This window comes from Aricia agestis, chromosome 15 (genome assembly GCF_905147365.1).
Source record: "Aricia agestis chromosome 15, ilAriAges1.1, whole genome shotgun sequence".
Classification (NCBI taxonomy): Eukaryota; Metazoa; Arthropoda; class Insecta; order Lepidoptera; family Lycaenidae; genus Aricia; species Aricia agestis.
This window is the reverse complement of record NC_056420.1, coordinates 3,653,411-3,672,627: the sequence shown is the minus strand read 5'-3', so window position 1 is coordinate 3,672,627 and position 19,217 is coordinate 3,653,411. Positions and strand designations below refer to the sequence as shown.

The window sequence follows — 19,217 nt, the reverse complement described above, 5'->3', positions numbered from 1 at the left end:
GGAGTTGCATATGATTTGGAGCCCGCATGGAGCTGATGATTATAGATGATGGTACTTTGACAGTACAGGGCTATAGCACCGACATCCTGGAACTGCATGGTGTGCCTTTTACACAGTTTTAGGTAGTAATTTCAATTTTATGTGCGTCCATAGAGTAATAAAATCGGGCATTATTACCTAAACGATGCTGGCGTAGCCCAGGTGGAGAGGCCAGCGTGGTCTACGGATGTGGATCCGATTGAAGACGTGTGGCACATCAATGGGTGAACGGTACGAGTTAAAACTCCAGCTCCAAAATGTGTCCAGGAGCTCGAGTTGGCGCTAGTGGAGGAGTAGGAGAATATCCCACAGGAAATGATTGACAATTAAAATGCAAGCATGGAATGGCGTATCCAGGCCCTCTTGAGATCTATAGAAGGCATTACAAGCTTTTAACATGGCATTTCTTTAATAAAAATGGAGAATTTATCTTAAAAACTTACTACTGAAATTTCAAAGATTTTCTTAATTTTTTGATTTTTGCTGATTTTTTCTATTTTGCACGTTTTTATGCCCTATATTTATATAAAATTTATTTTTTAATAATCAATTAGTAAATAAATAAATAAATATATAAAAATCAGTGAACAATTTAAAAAAAATTGAAAATGTTGTTATGTTCCTCTAATTTTGCCGGTGTGTTTAGTAAAGAAAAGTATAAAATCAGAAGTTTTCGAATTTTTATCTATTTATTTGACTTAAAATTATGTTTACGTGACAATAGACTACAAAAGTAGCTATAGAAAATCCAGCCGTCTATCTCCCACACTCCTATCTTCATAACGCACCTTTCTTTCTCAGCACGCTGCACCTGACCTGAAAAGCGGGACTTTTTAAAAAATGAAATAAGGGGGCAAACGAGCAAACGCGTCACCTGATGGAAAGCAACTTTTGCCGCCCATGGACACTCGCAACATCAGAAGAGCTGAAGGTGCGTTGCCGGCCTTATAAGAGGGAACAGGGGAGGGTAAGGAAGGGAATAGGGAAAGGTAGGGAAGGGAATAGGGTAGGGGATTGGGCCTCCGGTAAACTCACTCACTCGGCAAAACACAGCGCAAGCGCTGTTTTACGCCGGCTTTCTGTGAGCTCGTGGTATTTCTCCGGTCGAGCCGGCCCATTCGTGCCGAAGCATGGCTCCACCACGTAAAAGTACTAGGGACTGAGCGTGTCCCGCCCGGGACATTAAATTTTCATTAAAAAATCGGGACGTCTCGCCAAAATCGGCATGTCTGGCAACGCTGAATTATAGATTTTACGAGTTTCAGCGATTTTCATACATTTTATTCTCACAACACTTCAAATCGCCTCAAAAAATTTAACATAAAGAACAAAACATAAAGCGATTTCGGTGTTGTAAAACTTCGTGCGCGAATTCGAGAGCTACATAATAATATGAAACAACTATTTCCATACAAAATAAGGCTTAAGTGGCCTTACGTACGACAAACGCTACGAATGCCAATACACTAAAAGCTTACACGTTCCGAAGTTGGAACGTTTTTAGGAATTTAAAAATGACAAAGGTATTGAAATTTCGTTTCGGTTACGGAATTCTCGCGATTGTTTTGAACTATTTTGTAATACTTTCTGTTTTGTATTTTGGCTTAGGTTGAGCCGTTGGGGAAATTTTAGGAATAATTCTTGCTCATAATATTATCTTATATATTTAAACGAGCAATTCTTGTATATATATATGTAATTGGAATCTCGGAATCGGCTCCAACGATTTTCATGAAATTTAGTATATAGGTTTCGGGGGCGATAAATCGATCTAGCTAGGAATCATTTTTGGCAAATGTCTTTTTACTCGTGTTTTATCGATAATCGATAAACTGAAAAATATGACTCCTCCTGACATATATTGGCGAATAATGATACTATTTTGTTAGCAACTAATTGTTTTAACGACCAGCAGATGGCGTTATTTAGTAACACGAAGTCAATGAGTGTTTGCTATACCGAGCAAAGCTCGGTCATCCAGGTACTTTTTGATTAAGTGAACTAATAATTAATGTTATGTAAAGTAGTCTAAACAAAATCACTAGATTATGAAATTGATAGTTGCAGTAGCTTCTATCGTACCCGCAACTCTGCCTTAAGCGAGGAGTGGAGCACCATGGGGTTTTAGTGGGTAGACTACAGGAGTCCCACATACCCCGGCTGATATCCCTTATATGTCGATAAAAAATATTTTTTTTCAATTAATCGAAACCCTTACAATCCACTTACCATCGAATCAATTTTTAACCCATTTTTTATGAAAATAGATTTTCAAAAAATCGTTTTTTTATAATCTAAAAAAAACAATCGATTGTTCGATTAATCGATTTCGATGATACAACACTACTCTCCAACCGTCTTACGGTTTTTCGATCAGCACGAGAATCTGACGCGAGTTTCACAGTTTTTACCCATCCTACAAAAGTGCTCAACGCCGCTAAAGAAGTTTTCACTACAAAAATGGTTATGAAATGGATGGATACTCCAAATACTTATACTAACTACTTAATACTTACGTTAGTTCGTTTGAATGGAAGCGGGCTATGCATGTATCATTGGGTTTTATAAGTATTTTAAACGGCGTTCCGGGATACACACATAATAGTTACTTCATCGGCTGAAAAGGTGACTCACCATGACAATATCATCCAAAATACAAACACAACAAAATTGCTGCTTCACTTTGTAATTTTTGTTAGGTAAGGAGGTACCAAATATATGTAACTTCCAATCATAGGTGGAATTAAAAAAAAAAAAAAAAAAAAAACTTCCAATCATAGACTTCAAAATCTAGTTTTTACCAGCACCACATACACAAACGAATAGAGATTCTGCGGGGCTAAAATGGTCACATTTAGCAATAGGCATGATGACAATTTTTTTTTCTTATCGGTAATTGAAAGACACTTAAAAATAGAAACATCGTTGAAAGAATTACTCTGATAGCTTGAGCGTGTCGGGCAGGTCTTTTTGTAGGTGCTACGAAAGTATGACGTCAGTCTTTCGTAGTTTGTACGCATCGGGAGACAACTTTGTTCGACAGGTATATTATATATTGCGTTTATGAAAGTGGTTTCATAACAAAAGTTGCTTTTAATTGCATAAGTTATCGAATTGTATACAAATATTAAGAAATTTAATTGAAATAAAATTCGACTTGAATATCCAACTTTGAAGGCGCATAACAAAAAAAATACAAATTCTATCAAGCTGAAATTTTGGGAACATTTATTTTTTACCGTGATTTCTTCATTTTATTAACAAAATTCGCTAATCTTTGACCTTGTCATCATCCCTATTCCTCTCAATCAATTCAGCAAATGAATTGTCAAAACTGTCAAACTGACAAATGTCAAATCAGTACAAAAATACAGAAATAAATTGTAAGCAGAGTTGCATGTTGCGATTTTAGAAAAATGAATCATATTATGATTCATATCATGATTCTTCAAAGCGACCATTTTAGCCCCGCTGATATTCACTAATGGTATTCTGTAGACTAGGTACAAAACGAAAGGTATTTCCAAATACGCGATAAACTCAGATTAATTAACGCGCAATGGAAAAGCGAATTTGGACTTTTTGATGAAGTGCAAACGGCGAATCGAGGCACAAATCTTCATATTAGAAAATGCGTATGAAATTCCGTGCCGCTTCGTTTTGATTAGATATAATATTATAAGCAGGCCCCTAGACGATCGATTTTAATGTGCAATATTATTGACCATTATATTGAACACGCTTCAATCTTCAATTTTCGTCATCTTTCATTCAACTTTCGTTTTGGCATATTCAATAATCAGTTGCAGTGTCTGTCAGATTATTGTAACATGTGCGACGAGAATATTTTACTGGGTGAAATATGTGCGACTTATTTAGTCATAAGAAATTCCAGACAAAATAGAACCAAGCGAAAGTTTTGCATACGGTCAGAGCGCATGCCTCACGTGCACTTGACTGCGCTATAACGCATGTCCTTGATGAACAAAAAGGGCACAGTGTAGACATAGCTAATATAAATTGTTCAATACTAATGTTCAATGATATCTAATATATATAAAACTCAAAGGTGACCGACTGACATGATGATCTATCAACGCACAGCCAAAACTACTGGACCGATCGGGCTGAAATTTGGCATGCAGGTAGATGTTATGACATAGGCATCCGCTAAGAAAGGATTTTGATCAATTCCACCCCAAAGGGGTTAAAATAGGGGATGAAAGTTTGTATATAATAATACTTCTTAACGCGAGTGAAGCCGCGGGTAAAAGCTCGTTGCACAATAAAATTGATCGTCTAGGGGCTCACTAAGGCTGGATTTATATTATGCGTCCGCCCGATCGCGCGGTTTGGCGACAACAACGCGAGGCAGGCAACTGCATGTAAATGACAGCGCGATAACGCCGCTATTAAAAAAATCTTTTTTATTTTTAAGGTTCCGTACCCAAAGGGTAAAAACGAGACCCTATTACTGAGACTTCGATGTCTGTCAATCTGTCTCCAGGCTGTATCTCAAGAACCGCTATAGCTAGACTTCTGAAATTTTCACAGATTTTGTATTTCTGTTACCGCTATAACAACAAACACAAACAACGCAATAAAATTTGATTTTTTTAGGTTTTTCAGTCGTAATCAATAATGGTAACAGCTAGTCACTTGATTGCGCGTCAAGATTTTTCTTTTTGCGGTTTAAAGTGCTTGCAGCTATTATTATTCCTAAAAAAATATTTAAAATTATTATATTTAAAATTTTCGTGTCGCGCTGTTTTTTGCCCTTTTCAAAGGGGTGAAACCGATTTTATAAAAACTATCTATTTCTGTTTTTATTTAACGTTTTAAAAGTAAAGATACCTACTCGATATTATGCAGCTAAACACACACACACACACACACACACACACACGCACACACACACACACACACACACACACACACACACACACACACAGGTACACACAAACAACATTTTCGTATTTACATAAGTATTTACTACATAGACAAGATTCAGACATCACATAATTATACATACACAGCCCACGTTTTTTGTACAATGAAAACTTTCCGAATACCATTATGGATATTACAGTCCATTCGGATTTATTTATCCTCATATTTCCTACGAAAGTGTACCTTATGCCATCAGCATAGAGGTCAAATGTGGAATAACTGAAGGGATATTAATAGTGGGTCATGTACAGGCGGTACTCGTCTTTTGGCAGCGAACACTATTGTCTCAGAGATTAATGAAACCTGCTATAAATAATGCTAAATGTGTTACGGTTTTGTATACATACCTTGTATACAAAACAAGGTAAATTGTATACAATAAAAGAAATCTTGTATAGGTACAAGACAGAGAAAATGTTATATTTCTAACCTAGTCGGATTAATAATATAAACGTAACTCCCATACTTCAACTGTTTTGAATTTGGTTCCTTTTCGCACACTAAAATACGGCAATAGCAACGAAACACTAACACTCAAATTTACGAAATAAAGCCGTTGACATTGTCACTTCTATATTTACATAAAATTGTATACCGAATACATGCTTAAAGTATGCATGTATTGGGGTCACATTTTGTAGACTCGTGGAGAAATTTTTTGACACAATTACTCTTCCTTAGTTTTTATTATTCGTAGCGTCTAACGTAATATTTTGCTAAACGACAAACGGATAAAGCGTTTCACGGCCGCACTCAGTGCCATTTAATGATGATAACACTTCAATTCAATGTAGACTTTGGCAGATAATATTTAGACCTTTTTTAATTACAATTTACAGCTAAATAATTAATAGAGTCTCTCAGTCTCTGAGAGCGACAGTTACTCCTGTAGCTTTATCTTTACAATAAACAAGAAAACTAATTAAACAATTTAGAAGATACTTGACGTGGGAGAGCCATGCTTCGGCACGAATGGGCCGGCTCGACCGGAGAAATAGCACGTTCTCACAGAAAACTGGCGTGAAACAGCGCTTGCACTGAGTTTCGCCGAGTGAGTGAGTTTACCGGAGGCCCAATCCCCTTCCCTACCCTCCCCTAATCCCTTCCCTTCCCATCCCTACCCTCCCCTATTACCCTATTCCGTCTTAAAAAGCCAGCAACGCACCTGCAGCTCTTCTGATGCTGCGAGTGTCCATGGGTGTCGGAAGTTGCTTTCCATCAGGTGACTCGTTTGCTCGTTTGCTCCCTTATTTCATAAAATAAAAAAACTCACACGAATTAGGATTAGTTTTCCTTACAACGTAACGCAGCGATACAATGCATTTTATGAACCATTCACATATTTTGGAATGCTACGGATTTCTGGACTCAATGTGTAGGTATCATCTAATGAAATAAAATTAAAAATATTATATAGTTATTTTTTTTTATTTCTTGATTAACTCATCGCAAAACGACCCTTAGTAGATAGATAATAAGTAAGAACTGAGACAAAATCCCAATTTTAAGGTTCTTATGCTATGTTACGAAATTTTCGTGCAGAATAACATTTAACGACACACGTTTCAATTTCGTGAACATACCTGCCAACGTGAACGTGAAAAATGTTATAAGAGAGTCTGCTTATTTTAATCAAGCACACAGAAAAGTCAGCTTTAAAAAGTCAGCGTGTACACATCCTTAGTTTAAAAAACTTTATAACATCAGAAACACTAACGAAGATTAAACAAAAACTTGGTTCGTTTATCTTAGCTGAAATATTTAAAAACAGCGAAGGCTAGTTAAAGTTTTAATCTAGTAGAGTAGGGGAGAGTAAGTGAAGTTTTGTCTTGAAAATTTTAGTTTTTGGCTGTTTTCTCTACTTGATTGAGTTTATAATATGGTCCGGTAGTTTTTTACTAGAGAAGTTGTGCGCGGCTTCACTCGCGTAAAAACAATCCCAGGATAGCCGTACATTTTCCGCGATAAAAGTACCCTATATCCTTTCCTATGGTCTAATTCAAATCTTTGCCAAATTTTATCAAAATGGGCCAGGTAGTTTCAGAGGATATTCGATGCAAACAAATAAACTTTCTTATTTTTAATGTTTTCTTGAAAACTTTTAACACAATACAGGTACAGTTTGTGCATTAAAAACAAGCGCGAGTCGGACTTGCGCACGAAGGGTTCCGTACTTCACTAGTTATTTTATTTTAATTTTAATATCAATTATTTAAGTAGAGTTAATATAATTTAGGGCTCTATAAAAGTTTTCAAGTGCCTAGCCATTATTGATAGGTATCGAGCAAAAATAGCAAACAAATCAAGTTTATTGTATGGGAATCCCCTTAAATATTAATTTTATTTTGTTTTTAGTATTTGTTGTTATAGCGGCCACAAAATTTCAGAAGTCTAGCTATAGCCGTTCTTGAGAGACAGCCTGGAGAGTGGAGACAGACAGACAGACGACCAGATAGGCGTCGAAGACTTAGTAATAGGTTTCCGTTTTTACCCTTTGGGTACGGAACCCTAAAAAAGTATGAATCACACTTATAAAGGCGAAGGTTTATAAGTGTTCGTTTATTGCTTCACGCAGACCTTACTAAACAAATTTTAATACATTTTTCTCATTTTTAATTAAAAGACAAGCTGCTTTTCATCCAAAAAAAGAAAATTATTCTCATGAAATACTATTTCACCTGTACTTAAATCTACCGCTATAACTTAAAAATGATAGTAACGTAGAAAAACTATAAAGTTCCTGGAATCCTAGTTAGAATCAGATAAAAGATACAGGTGTTTCAACAAACCTGGAATAATTATTCCGATACGATTGAAAATAGCGAGTTTTAGTTGGGAAAAATGGAATTATGAAGAATGTGTTTCCGTTCCGGTAGTCGTGGTTCCGTAATTGGAATTTTCAGTTGGCGGTGCGAAATACTAATTTACGAGTTGTGATCCTAAGCTTTTTAGAATCTAGCGTTAAGAGGGATGTACAATTGTACACTGTGTGTTTATAATCACAAGAATCCACACATACTAATATTTTGTGTCATACGAAAGTGTAATTTATGAATAATGTTTTTATTTTAATTTGTTCTGTATACAGCAATGATATTCACACACCATTGTTATGGTAGGATATGTAACGAATAAGAACTATTATAACCCTTGTTACCCTTTTGACTACATATCTGTGAATAAAATATGATCTTGATTCTTGATTATTGTAAACTGTACATGCTAAAAGTGTGTATGTAGTATATTGTCTGTGTATTTCATTAGCCCATTAATCCCCAAGCGGCAGCCGGTTGCCGCATGACAATTTAAAATTTATTGTGTCTGCGATACCCACGATGGAGGTGTTAAAAGAACAAGAAGCTGCATAGGCTATCCACAACTTGTTTGACAGATACTCCATACTCTATCTGTCAAGTTCGTCATGCCTATTGCTTGTGATTTCACTGTATGGCGGCGCCGGGCGTTTGCATCGCCATATAAACCCAGCCCCAGGGCCCTTCCACACGACGTTTTTTACGCTCGTTTGTATCGATACTAACGCAAGTTGAACACTCAGCAAAAGGTACTCAGCAAAGGATATCCGGGACTTATCAAGAAGTGATGAAATCGGCCCTTAATATTAAAAATTATATTTTCAATAAATGAATTATAAAGATCGTTCACTGAGGCTTTTATTAACAGCTATCGAAATCAGAATTTTTCATAGCCCTGTGGGCATCGGGCTTTGGAAATGTTAAATCAGCGTTCATTTTTGTCGCTTCGAAATTATACCCATTGATTTTGCGATTTCCTTCTGTTTGTCCGTCGATTTAACGATGTTTGTTTACCTGACACCTGCAGCGTTCTACAGGGAATTCTGATTTAATATAAGTCGGATTATAGCTTCAGAATTGCATAATCGAAGCTGCTAAACAATATCCAATGGGAAGGAAAATCAGGAGTTTTGAATTAATTTCATAATTAATTATTTGATTACATTTGAAACTGTTATCACACTTGATGCTTTTTACAACTTTATAACGCAGAAATTAATTGGCTAAAGTTTATCGCGCGGTAACGTACGTTTTATGGGTCAAAACCTATCCTGTGTTATACAACAGAAATGCCTCGAAACTGAAAGTATCTCTTTAACAAACCTAACAATTGGTTCAGCGGTTCGAATAGGTAACAGACAGTTAGACAATACACATTCATATTTGTTCCTATAACAGTATGATAATATAATATCTATGGACGCTTCACACCACGTCAGTCTGGCCCCGTGCTAAGTACCTGAAGGACTTGTGTTACGGGTACCAGACAACAGACGAAAATATATTTAATACTTTTATACTATACATATATTTAAGATTTTTATTATAATATGATGCACATATTTAATACACATCCATGACCCAGAAACTTTGAAAACTTTTGGGATACGAACCCGCGATCCCCGGCTAGAGCTACCAACAGCCCAACTGAGCCACTGCAGAGGTAATCACAGTAAGCTATGTTCTGTAGAATTTAAAGCTGCTTATTAAACGTATTCGTAGTAACAAATTTTATTTATATCATACTATTGCATAAAATACACGATGAAAAATCTCATTAGATAATTTAGTAAAGGAAAATATGAAAAGTGAAAATTTTCCACAAGAGGCGTGTAATGAAGGAACAACATTTCAAAACACGCGATTTTCAAATTAATTCCTCCAAGTTTTCAATGTGCTCGGGAATTCTTGCCAACTTTCATATGTACGACATTGATGTTAATTAATTGCGAGTTGTCTATAGAAATTAGGGAGCCCTAGAACATTTTTTTGACTAAGCAGTAAGTACTATCAAGCAAATTTTTGTGAGTAGGTTCATTTTGATAAGATGAAACATGAACGATGAAACAACATTTTTATCTCCGAAAAATCTTGAAAGTGGTAGCTAACAGAAACAGAAAGGGTTTCATACTTTGACATGATGGTCCTGAAATATGGATTGTTCTTTTTATATTAAATCATATAACTATTAAAAGTCAACCAAGTTTTGTTGATTACAGGACCCTATAACGGAACCCTAACGAGCTGATTTATTATATATTGATATATTAATAGTCATAAAATATAAGAGCAATATTGTTCTACAAAATATAAAACAGCCACTTTCAAGATTTTTCGCAAATAAAAATGTTGTTTGTCATATCAAAATGAAGCTACTCACAAAAAATTTGCTTGATAGTATTAAAAAAAATTGTTCTACGGATCCCGTACTTGTTTGCTCTATAAATAAATGATATTATGTATATTAATATAACAAATATTATTTACCATATCAGTAAGTATCTATAATGTTTTATTCAATATGATAATAATTCTTACGAATTGCGTAGCTGTTTGTGTTTTTCTAACTCCTATAAAAAGTAGATACTTTAGCTATAATGATGCTACATTTTTTTAATACTAAGGGTCATTATCATGCCCCTTCTTTAGAAGTTAGAGAGGGACACATATTCTACCACTTTGGAAGAATCTCTCTTGCAAACTATTCAGGTTAGAAAAACATGATATTAGAAACCTCAATATGATTTTTGAAGACCTATCCATAGATACCGCACCACACGCATAGGTTACATAAAAAATGTTTCAGTTGTACATAACCCCTAATATTTTTGATAATTTTTCCATTGTGTATCAAAATCTTAATGCGGTGTACAGACTACATCTACTTACCAAGTTTTAAAAGTATAGCTCTTATAGTTTCGGAGAAAAGTGGCTGTGACATACGGACGGACAGACAGACCGACAGACAGACATGACGAATCTATAAGGGTTCCGTTTTTTGTCATTTGGCTACGGAACCCTAAAAAGTAGATACTTTAGTTATAATATTGCTACCTTTGCCTGTTTCACCACTTCCTGATAAAGTGCCGGATAGGCTATCCACAACTTTTTGACAGATTCTCCATACTCTATCTGTCAAGTTAAGGAGTGGATAGCCTATCCGTCACTTATCAGGAAGTGGAGAAACATGCCTTTAGTAGGTTACTTATTATTAATAAATACTATATTATTGTTGGGGGCGATACCGGTCCGTCCACGTCGTGTCCCTGGGCACCTCCCCCGTGCCATCGTGAGCCTTTTCACGGTGACACGGGAGGGGTGGCTGAACGCCGGTATGTGTGTTTGTGTGTGTAATTCTGTGTATGCATGTGAGATAGATGGGCCCGTGGGCCCCGAAGCCTAAGCTTTTGTGCCCGGTGATAGGCTGCATGGTCACTCGGCGAGTTCAGGCCATTAGGGCACAAGGTCGACCCAGCCTAAAATGGGGTTTTCAACATGGAAGGTCCCTATAATAAAATGGGGTTTTCAACATGAAAATGCGAGAACGCAGTCCACTGCGCTCTCTGCGAATCTAAGGGCAGACCAGCCAACCATCGCGTGGGTAGCAAGACTTGCGATAGACCGGCTCCTAAAAATAAGGAAAGCTCTGAAAAGAGCAAGACAATTCAGAAACCGGCTACGACAAGTCCGGCTGCGGTCCCTGGATCTGAGCAGGCTAATTTGATGGACACCACTAATAATGGCTAATAAATTTCTGCAATGTAATTTGAACCACTGCGCCAATGCGCAGGACCTTTTCGTCCACTCAATGGCGCAGTGGTCCATAGACATTGCAGTAGTAGCTGAACCGTACCGCATCCCAAATCGTACGGATTGGACAAGTGACGTGGACTCTTCCGTAGCGGTAGTCACCAGGCCTAGAATAGTGACAAATGGCTCAACCCAGGGTCAAGGCTTCGTTGCCGTCAACGTTGGGTCTCTTACAGTCGTAGACGTCTATTTCTAGCCGAATAGACCGTTGAGAGATTTCGAGGCACTTTTGTCGAGACTCTGCGCTCTTATATGCGAACAGTCCCAACCGGTTGTCGTCGCCGGGGATTTTAATGCCAAGTCTCAGTTGTGGGGTTGACGGTGACGAACGCCAGAGGTCGAGTGCTCGTCGATTGGGCAAACGTAATCGGACTGGTCGTGCTCAACCGCGGCAATGTTAGCACATACGTACGACATAATGGGGAGTCCATTGTCGATATTACTTTAGCGACGTCCAGCATTGCTCGCCGGGTAAGCAGGTGGTACGTTAATGAAAACACGGAGAGGTTGTCGGACCACCGGTATATACGGTTTGACATCGACAACACCTCAGATAGAAGAGGTCGCCAATCTTCACATCATGGCGGCCCCCGGTGGTCCTTGCAACGTCTTGATTGACTGAAGCCATGACGCAAATTTGCGATGCATCTATGCCCCGAGCCAGACCGACACAACGTCGATGCAACCCCACCTCTCACCGAGAGCCTGGATCCGCAGCTAAGGGAGTCTGTCCTCTCCGCCCTTTTCCCTCCAAAGGCTGACTGGACTCCGCCGGCGATGGCGCCACCAAGTGATTCCGAAGATGAGACAGACGAAAAAATTCAGCCCATAACATCGGCGGAACTTGCAGCGGCTGTGGCAAAGATGCGACAGAAGAACGCAGCCCCGGGCCTAGACGGCATACCTGAGAGAGAGAGAGCCGCGTGTGGGTGCTCGCCTTGGAAGAGATGGGAGAGCGGGTACTCACCGTACTCAATATCTGTCTGTCGCAATGCCGGTTTCCGAGTCGCTGGCAAGCTGGTCCTGCTCCGTAAAAAGGGCAGACAAGAGACTCAGCCTTCGGCGTACCGCCCGATCGTTCTCCTTGATGAGGCGTGCAAAATACTCGAGAGAGTGCTCGTTGCGCGCCTCACCGAGCACCTTCATCGTGTTGGCCCAAACCTCAACGCCAATCAGTTTGGATTTCGGATGGGTCGATCCACTATCGGGGCGTTAGATCAATTGCGAACCATCGTAAAGGAAGGAACCGCCCGGGGCAAGGTAGTTTTGGCAATATCCCTGGATATATCTAATGCCTTTAACTCCCTGCCCTGGGCAACGATAAAAAAGGGCTTCGGTATCATAAGGTGCCCAAGTACCTGAGAAGGATTTTTGGTGATTACCTTTCGGTGCGGTACATAGAGTTTCCAACAAAAGAAGGATGGAAAAGAATGGCAGTTGTGTGCGGTGTTCCACAGGGGTCTGCCCTGGGACCCCATCTGTGGAACATCGGATACGACTGGGTGTTACGCATCGCCAACCTACGAGAAGTAGTGTTGCTGTGTTATGCCGATGACACTCTAGTAATTTGTCGTGGGAAAACGCACCGCGAGGCTATTATTCTTGCGACAGCTGCGGTCACCCAGGTGGGGCGCCGCATCCACGCTCTGGGCCTGGAGGTTGCCTTAGAGAAATCCTAGGCGATCAGTTTTCATGGCCCACAAAACGCGCCACCGACGGGAGCTGCCGTAATTGTAGGCGGTACAAGGATCGAGGTCAGTCAGTCGATGACATACCTGGGTGTAGTGCTGGATAGCCGGTGGACTTTTAAAGAGCACTTCCGCCGTTTAACGGTGAAAGTCTCCAAGGCCGCCGGCGCATTGGCGGGCCTTCTCCCGAACCTAGGGGGACCCAGTTTGAGATGTCGGCGCCTGTACATGGGAGTAATTCGCATGTGCTTGTACGGTGCACCGATATGGGCCGAGCGACTGACAACCAAGACCAGGAGGATCCTAACTGGGTTGCAACGGACAATGGCAATAAGGGCGATAATACCGGACCATCTCCAAAAATGCTGCGTGTGTCCTTGCCGGCAGCATCCCGTGGGATATCGAAGCCGAATCATTGGCTGAAATATTTTGGCTGTGCCAGGAGGAACGCGAAGAAGGACGGATCCCACCGCCAGACCAAATACGGCGATGGAGAAGAGCAGCACGGGACCGGGATTTAGACCTTTGGCTCGATCGTCTAAATGAGTCCCCAGTCAGCGTAGATCTGCTAGGCGCAATACGTCCCGTACTGAGGGAATGGGTGGACAGAAACAGCGGTGCGTTGACGTACCGCCTCACACAGGTGCTGACCGGGCATGGCTGCTTCGGTCAGTACCTGTGCGACATGGCCAGACGCGAGCAAAACACTGCTTGCCATCATTGTAATGACTACCGGGACACGGCGCAGCACACGTTGCTCGTCTGTCCCGCTTGGAGCAGTCAAAGAGCGGCCCTACAGGCCACTATTGGACCCGACATCACGCTGCCGGCCATCGTTCGTGCGATGCTGGACAGCCAACAATTTTGGAGGGCAGTCGAGACATTCGCTGAATCGGTGATGTCGTCGAAGGAGGAGGCGGAACGCAGGCGAGAGGCGGAGGCGCACGATCCTCGGGGAAGGCCGAGGCGGAGACCAAGGGCCAGACATGGTCACGACGTCCCGCCTTAGCAGGGGAGCTCGGGGCGTCGGCATGGGGCTGCCGTCGCCCATGACATCGAGTCCCGGGTAGACCACGATGCGCTAGGTATTCCAGCGCATCGTCGCGGAGTGGTGTGGAATGTGGTGTTTCCACGAGTGGCGCCCAAAGAGGCAGAGGTGGTGGGGCTGTGGTCATATATCACGTGTTTCCCGTGGTCCCACCTTCAGGAGCAGGAACACCGTTGGGGGTTTTAGTGGGTAGTCCCGGGTGCGGATACTACGTCCGCCCCGGGGAGTCCCACATACCTCGGTGGTCCTCCCCAGGCCCCGGGGGTGCGTAAATGCATTCCCCCAACGATAAAAAAAAATAAAATAAAAAAGAGGTAAGTATATTATTGTTCAGATTTTAGAACTGTTTAACGAATGGTGACTGTTTTAATTCAGTCTAGTATCCCGTAGTTCTAATCAATTATATTTTGCGATCCATACTTAGGCCCTATAACCTATTTCACCAATTTCTGATAAGTGTCGAATAGGCTATCGACCATTTAACTTAACAGTTAAAGTATGGATAATAGGAAAAAAAATTGTGAATTGGTATATCTATAATAATGTAACAAGTAACAATATTATCTATCTAGTATCTGTATATTATGTATTCTTTCATTGGTCTAATGTTGTATTAGAATGTATCATTATATTTTTCAACACTCTATTATGTCTAAGTCTTTTATATAATATTATATTATAATTTTAAAATATAGCTTCCGTCTGCTTGTCCTCAGCCCGAAAATAAGGGGTCCACGGAAGATCAGGGACGACTGTTCGGTTGTCTTAACCTGAGTGGTCTCCGTTTCTACACACTTGGGTGTTACACTGGCGTGCTATAATTGTGATATCAATACATTAATTGTTTTTTTCTTTTCTTTTTTTTTTGTTTACCTGTGATAGTTTTTTTATGTATGAATTAGCTGTAGCTGTAGATTATAGGTAAAATAGGTTAATTTTTAATTTTGTTCTTGTTTATATCAGTTCTGTATATAATACCTATATTATGTCATATGTCACATGTGTAACATTTAATGGTGGCAGAATAAACGTTTATTTATTTATTTTTATTTTATTTAATTGCCAATTCAGCACTTTCTGATAAAATGCCTGTGTGTATTATTATAAATGCGAAAGTGTACCTGTCTGTCTGTCGGTCTGTTCAAATTTGATATTGGCCCGGAAAAATGTACGGTCCGCGCGATAAACGAATTTTTGCGCAACAAATTCGCTGGCGTTATTAAGCTAAGTACTCACATACGGTTTTGCTCGATAGTTTTACTCCAAATCGAGCAATAACCATCGTGTGGACAGCAAAACTGACAGGTCGAAGGCTCGCTTCGAGCCGGCTCGATGGAATTAAATATGTCAAATATGTCATTCCCTTCGATTCGGAGTAAAACTATCGAGCAAAAATGGTGAGTACTTAGCATTAAAATAATAAAAAAATATCACACAATGGTACCCTTTCAAAGCAGGTTCTGAAACAAGCCGGTTTAAAGAAATAGAAGAACTTAAAAAATGCGGGCTTATGTTGGATAACGTCAGAAGATAAGCGGCCCATCCATCTTCCTCCGGGCGACGTATGCGAGATACCGCCCTTATGTGATCGAATATCGCTTATACGAGGCGGTTAAGCTTGTTATTTCTTTTAAAATGTCATACTGCATCAGGAATTTAAAAATTTGTTTGCTGTCGGTTTAGAAAACTAGGTGCTCGCGTCTCCGTATGCGTAAAATGAAATCGCATTTTATTATAATTCCAGCTGACCCGGCAAATGTTGTTTTGTCATTTAAAATATTTCTAGTATTTTATATTACAATACTTTTGCAAAAATATGTCACAATATTATGTTGACACAATATTAAGGGTGGTCACGTAGTGCAGCAATAGAAAATATTCTTAATCATTTATATCCGGGACTCAAAGCTAGGAAATCTTATCCAAATCGGTTTCATGTTCATATCAGATTTTCCTAATTTCTAAAGTACTTGAGATGGATTAGAAGTGTTTCTTATGTCTCGGTTCTGCGACAAAATAAAACAATTTTAATCCTAAGAATAGAAGCATTAATTCTTCGGAAGAAGTAATTACATAGCTTGACGTATTTTATAATAGTTGAACTATTTTTATATTATTACTAGCGACCCGCTCCGGCGTCGCATGGGTATAAAATATATAGCCACTGAAAAAAATATTAAAATCGATAGCCTATGATCCTTCACGTGGTCTACTTCTTAACTGTGCAAAATAAAATAAAAATTGCTCCAGTAGTTCGCGAGAAAAGCCCTTTCAAATAATTTCCCCCGTATTTTCCACATTCTCCTATTAATATTGTGTGATAAAATTGAGCATATAGCCTTCCTCAATAAATGGGCTATCTAACACTGAAATAATTTTTCAAATCGGACCAGTAGTTCCTGAGATTAGCGCATGCAAGTTAGCTCTTTCAAATAATTTTCCCCGTTTTTTCCACATTTTCCTCTATTTCTTCGCTCCTATTAGTCTTAGCGTAATAAAATATAGCTTTTAGCCTTCCTCGATAAATGGGCTATCTAACACTGAAAGAATCATCAAAATCCGTTGCGTAGTTTTAAAAATTAAAGGGAACTAAGGCACATGAGAGAAGAAAGCGACTTCGTTTTATAATATGTATACTGATTTTTTTTTTTATTAAATAAGGGGGCAAACGAGCAATCGGGTCACCTGATGGTAAGCAACTGCCGTCGCCCATGGACACTCGCAACATCAGAAGAGCTGCAGGTGCGTTGCAGGCCTTTTAAGAGGGAATACGCTCTTTTCTTGAAGGTTTGCAGGTCGTATAGGTCCGGAAATACTGCTGGTGACAGTTCGTTCCAGAGTTTTACAGTGCGCGGCAGAAAGTTACGCGAAAAACGCACTGTGGAAGACTGCCACTCATCAAGGTGATGTTTTTCGCGTGGGACGATGGCGAAAAGTTGCAGGTGGTATGATTCCGAACAATTCCTCAGAGCACTCCCCGTGATACAGCCGATAGAGGATGCAGAGTGAAGCTACATCTCGGCGTAATTCCAAGGGGTCCAAGCTGTTTGAAACACTATGGCAGTCAACAATTCGAGCGGCCCTTCGTTGGATACGATCCAGAGGGAGCAGTTGGTATTTTGGCGCCCCTGCCCAGAGGTAAGAACAATATTCCATATGAGGCCGAACCTGCGCCTTGTAGAGTTGTAGGCGTTGGTCCGGACTGAAGTACTGTCTCGCTCTGTTAAGATTTAACTACTATTTTAAATTGTGCACTAGATAACCCGGTGTACTTGGTATCACTTCCCTCCTAAATATAAACCTTCCCATTGTTTCCAGGAATATTCCAAAACTAAAATTTTCCAAACTTGTTTAGTCGTTTTCGAGTTGTAACGAGACTAACAAAATTGAAAATGTAAGACAGCAATATGTCGATTGTTGCCGAGCAAAAGAAAATAATAAAAATACACGCGTGTGGCAAAATGCCGCGGTAAAGCTATATGCATGGCAACGCCGCACTGCTGTGCTGGTGGGGTGTTAGGTTTATTTTCGTTACGGATTTTCTTGATTCGGTCACCGCGCTCAAATTCCACAAAAAGCTATGACAACAACATATTTTATAGAAATGATTTTGCAAATTTTATCAAAGTGATGGTCCATGATTTTCTTCGGCATAAAAATCAATTAAAATGACGGCCTAACAAGTAAATTTTTATAAAGGGTGTACAAGATTCAGCAAACTTCATAGCGGGGTAGGCAAATTTAATAAATCTGTTAATTTTGATGACTCCAACAAGCCAATTTGAATAATTGAGTTTCACTCTTTATGGAAACGAGAGTTCGGGGACTCTGAAACATTTTTAACACTTACAAGAAAATGCTAATTTACTTTTGTGAACTCCTAACCGACTTATAGAAAACGAAGAAGGTTCTTTAATGATGTCAGTGGCGAAATATTTAGGCGAATTCATGCAACCCGTACAAACTTTTTGATTTAATGAGTATTTAAATAGCGCGTATTACAAATTATTTTGCTAGTTTGTAATATTGAACTAACCTTCTTCGCTCTACCTTTTTTTAACTAAGAAGGAAAGTAGCAAGAAGTATTGAAAACCGGCGTGAAACAGCGCTTGCGCTGTGTTTCGCCAAGTGAGTGAGTTTACCGGAGGCCTAATCACCTACCCCATTCCCTTTCCTACCCTCCCCTATTCCCTTCCCATCCCTACCCTCCCCTATTACCCTATTCCCTCTTAAAAGGCCGGCAACGCACCTGCAGCTCTTCTGATGCTGCGAGTGTCCATGGGCGACGGAAGTTGCTTTCCATCAGGTGACCCGTTTGTTCGTTTGCCCCCTTATTTCATAAATAAAAAGCCTATGTACCAATTTAAAAACTTTTCTGCAGTTCATGAGGTTAGCGCGTTTTAACAAACAAACTATTCAGCTTTATAAATATTAGAATAGACAGTGTGCCACGTTATTTTTATTAACCATGTAAAAAATACGTGTGGCACTCGGGGACTGCCGTGGTAAAGCTATTGCATAACATCTAGTCTACATGCATACGTCTAGTCGCACGCACACAAACACCGCACCGAAATTTACCGAACTGAAACGATGTTAGATAAAGACGTGTTAGGTATGTTTTCGGTACGGAATTTCTTGATTCGGTCGCCGCCCTCAAAACCCGCGATAAATGCTATATCTTACAAAAAAAAAAAACTTAAAACTTTGTTTCAACAAAACAAATCGTAAAAAAAGCATAAAAACGCCGGGAAGAATAAATTGATGTACAATTTGACGGTGAAATTCTTTGCTCGAGAGCAAGTCTCGAAAATGGCCGCTCGGAATTGACTTTGATTGATAGATCCTACCGACTGCGCTCCTTGGGAA

The 19,217-nt window shown here is 39.7% G+C and overlaps 1 long non-coding RNA gene across 1 annotated transcript; it reads right to left on the bottom strand.

Moving 5' to 3' along the window:
- Window positions 1–692: 692 nt before the first annotated feature.
- Window positions 693–18,670, bottom strand: LOC121734223. Its single transcript, XR_006036678.1, has 3 exons — window positions 18,660–18,670; window positions 14,582–14,585; window positions 693–844 (listed from the first exon to the last, which is right to left on the bottom strand). It is a non-coding gene; the product is annotated as an uncharacterized LOC121734223 (long non-coding RNA).
- Between the last annotated feature and the right edge of the window lie 547 nt (window positions 18,671–19,217).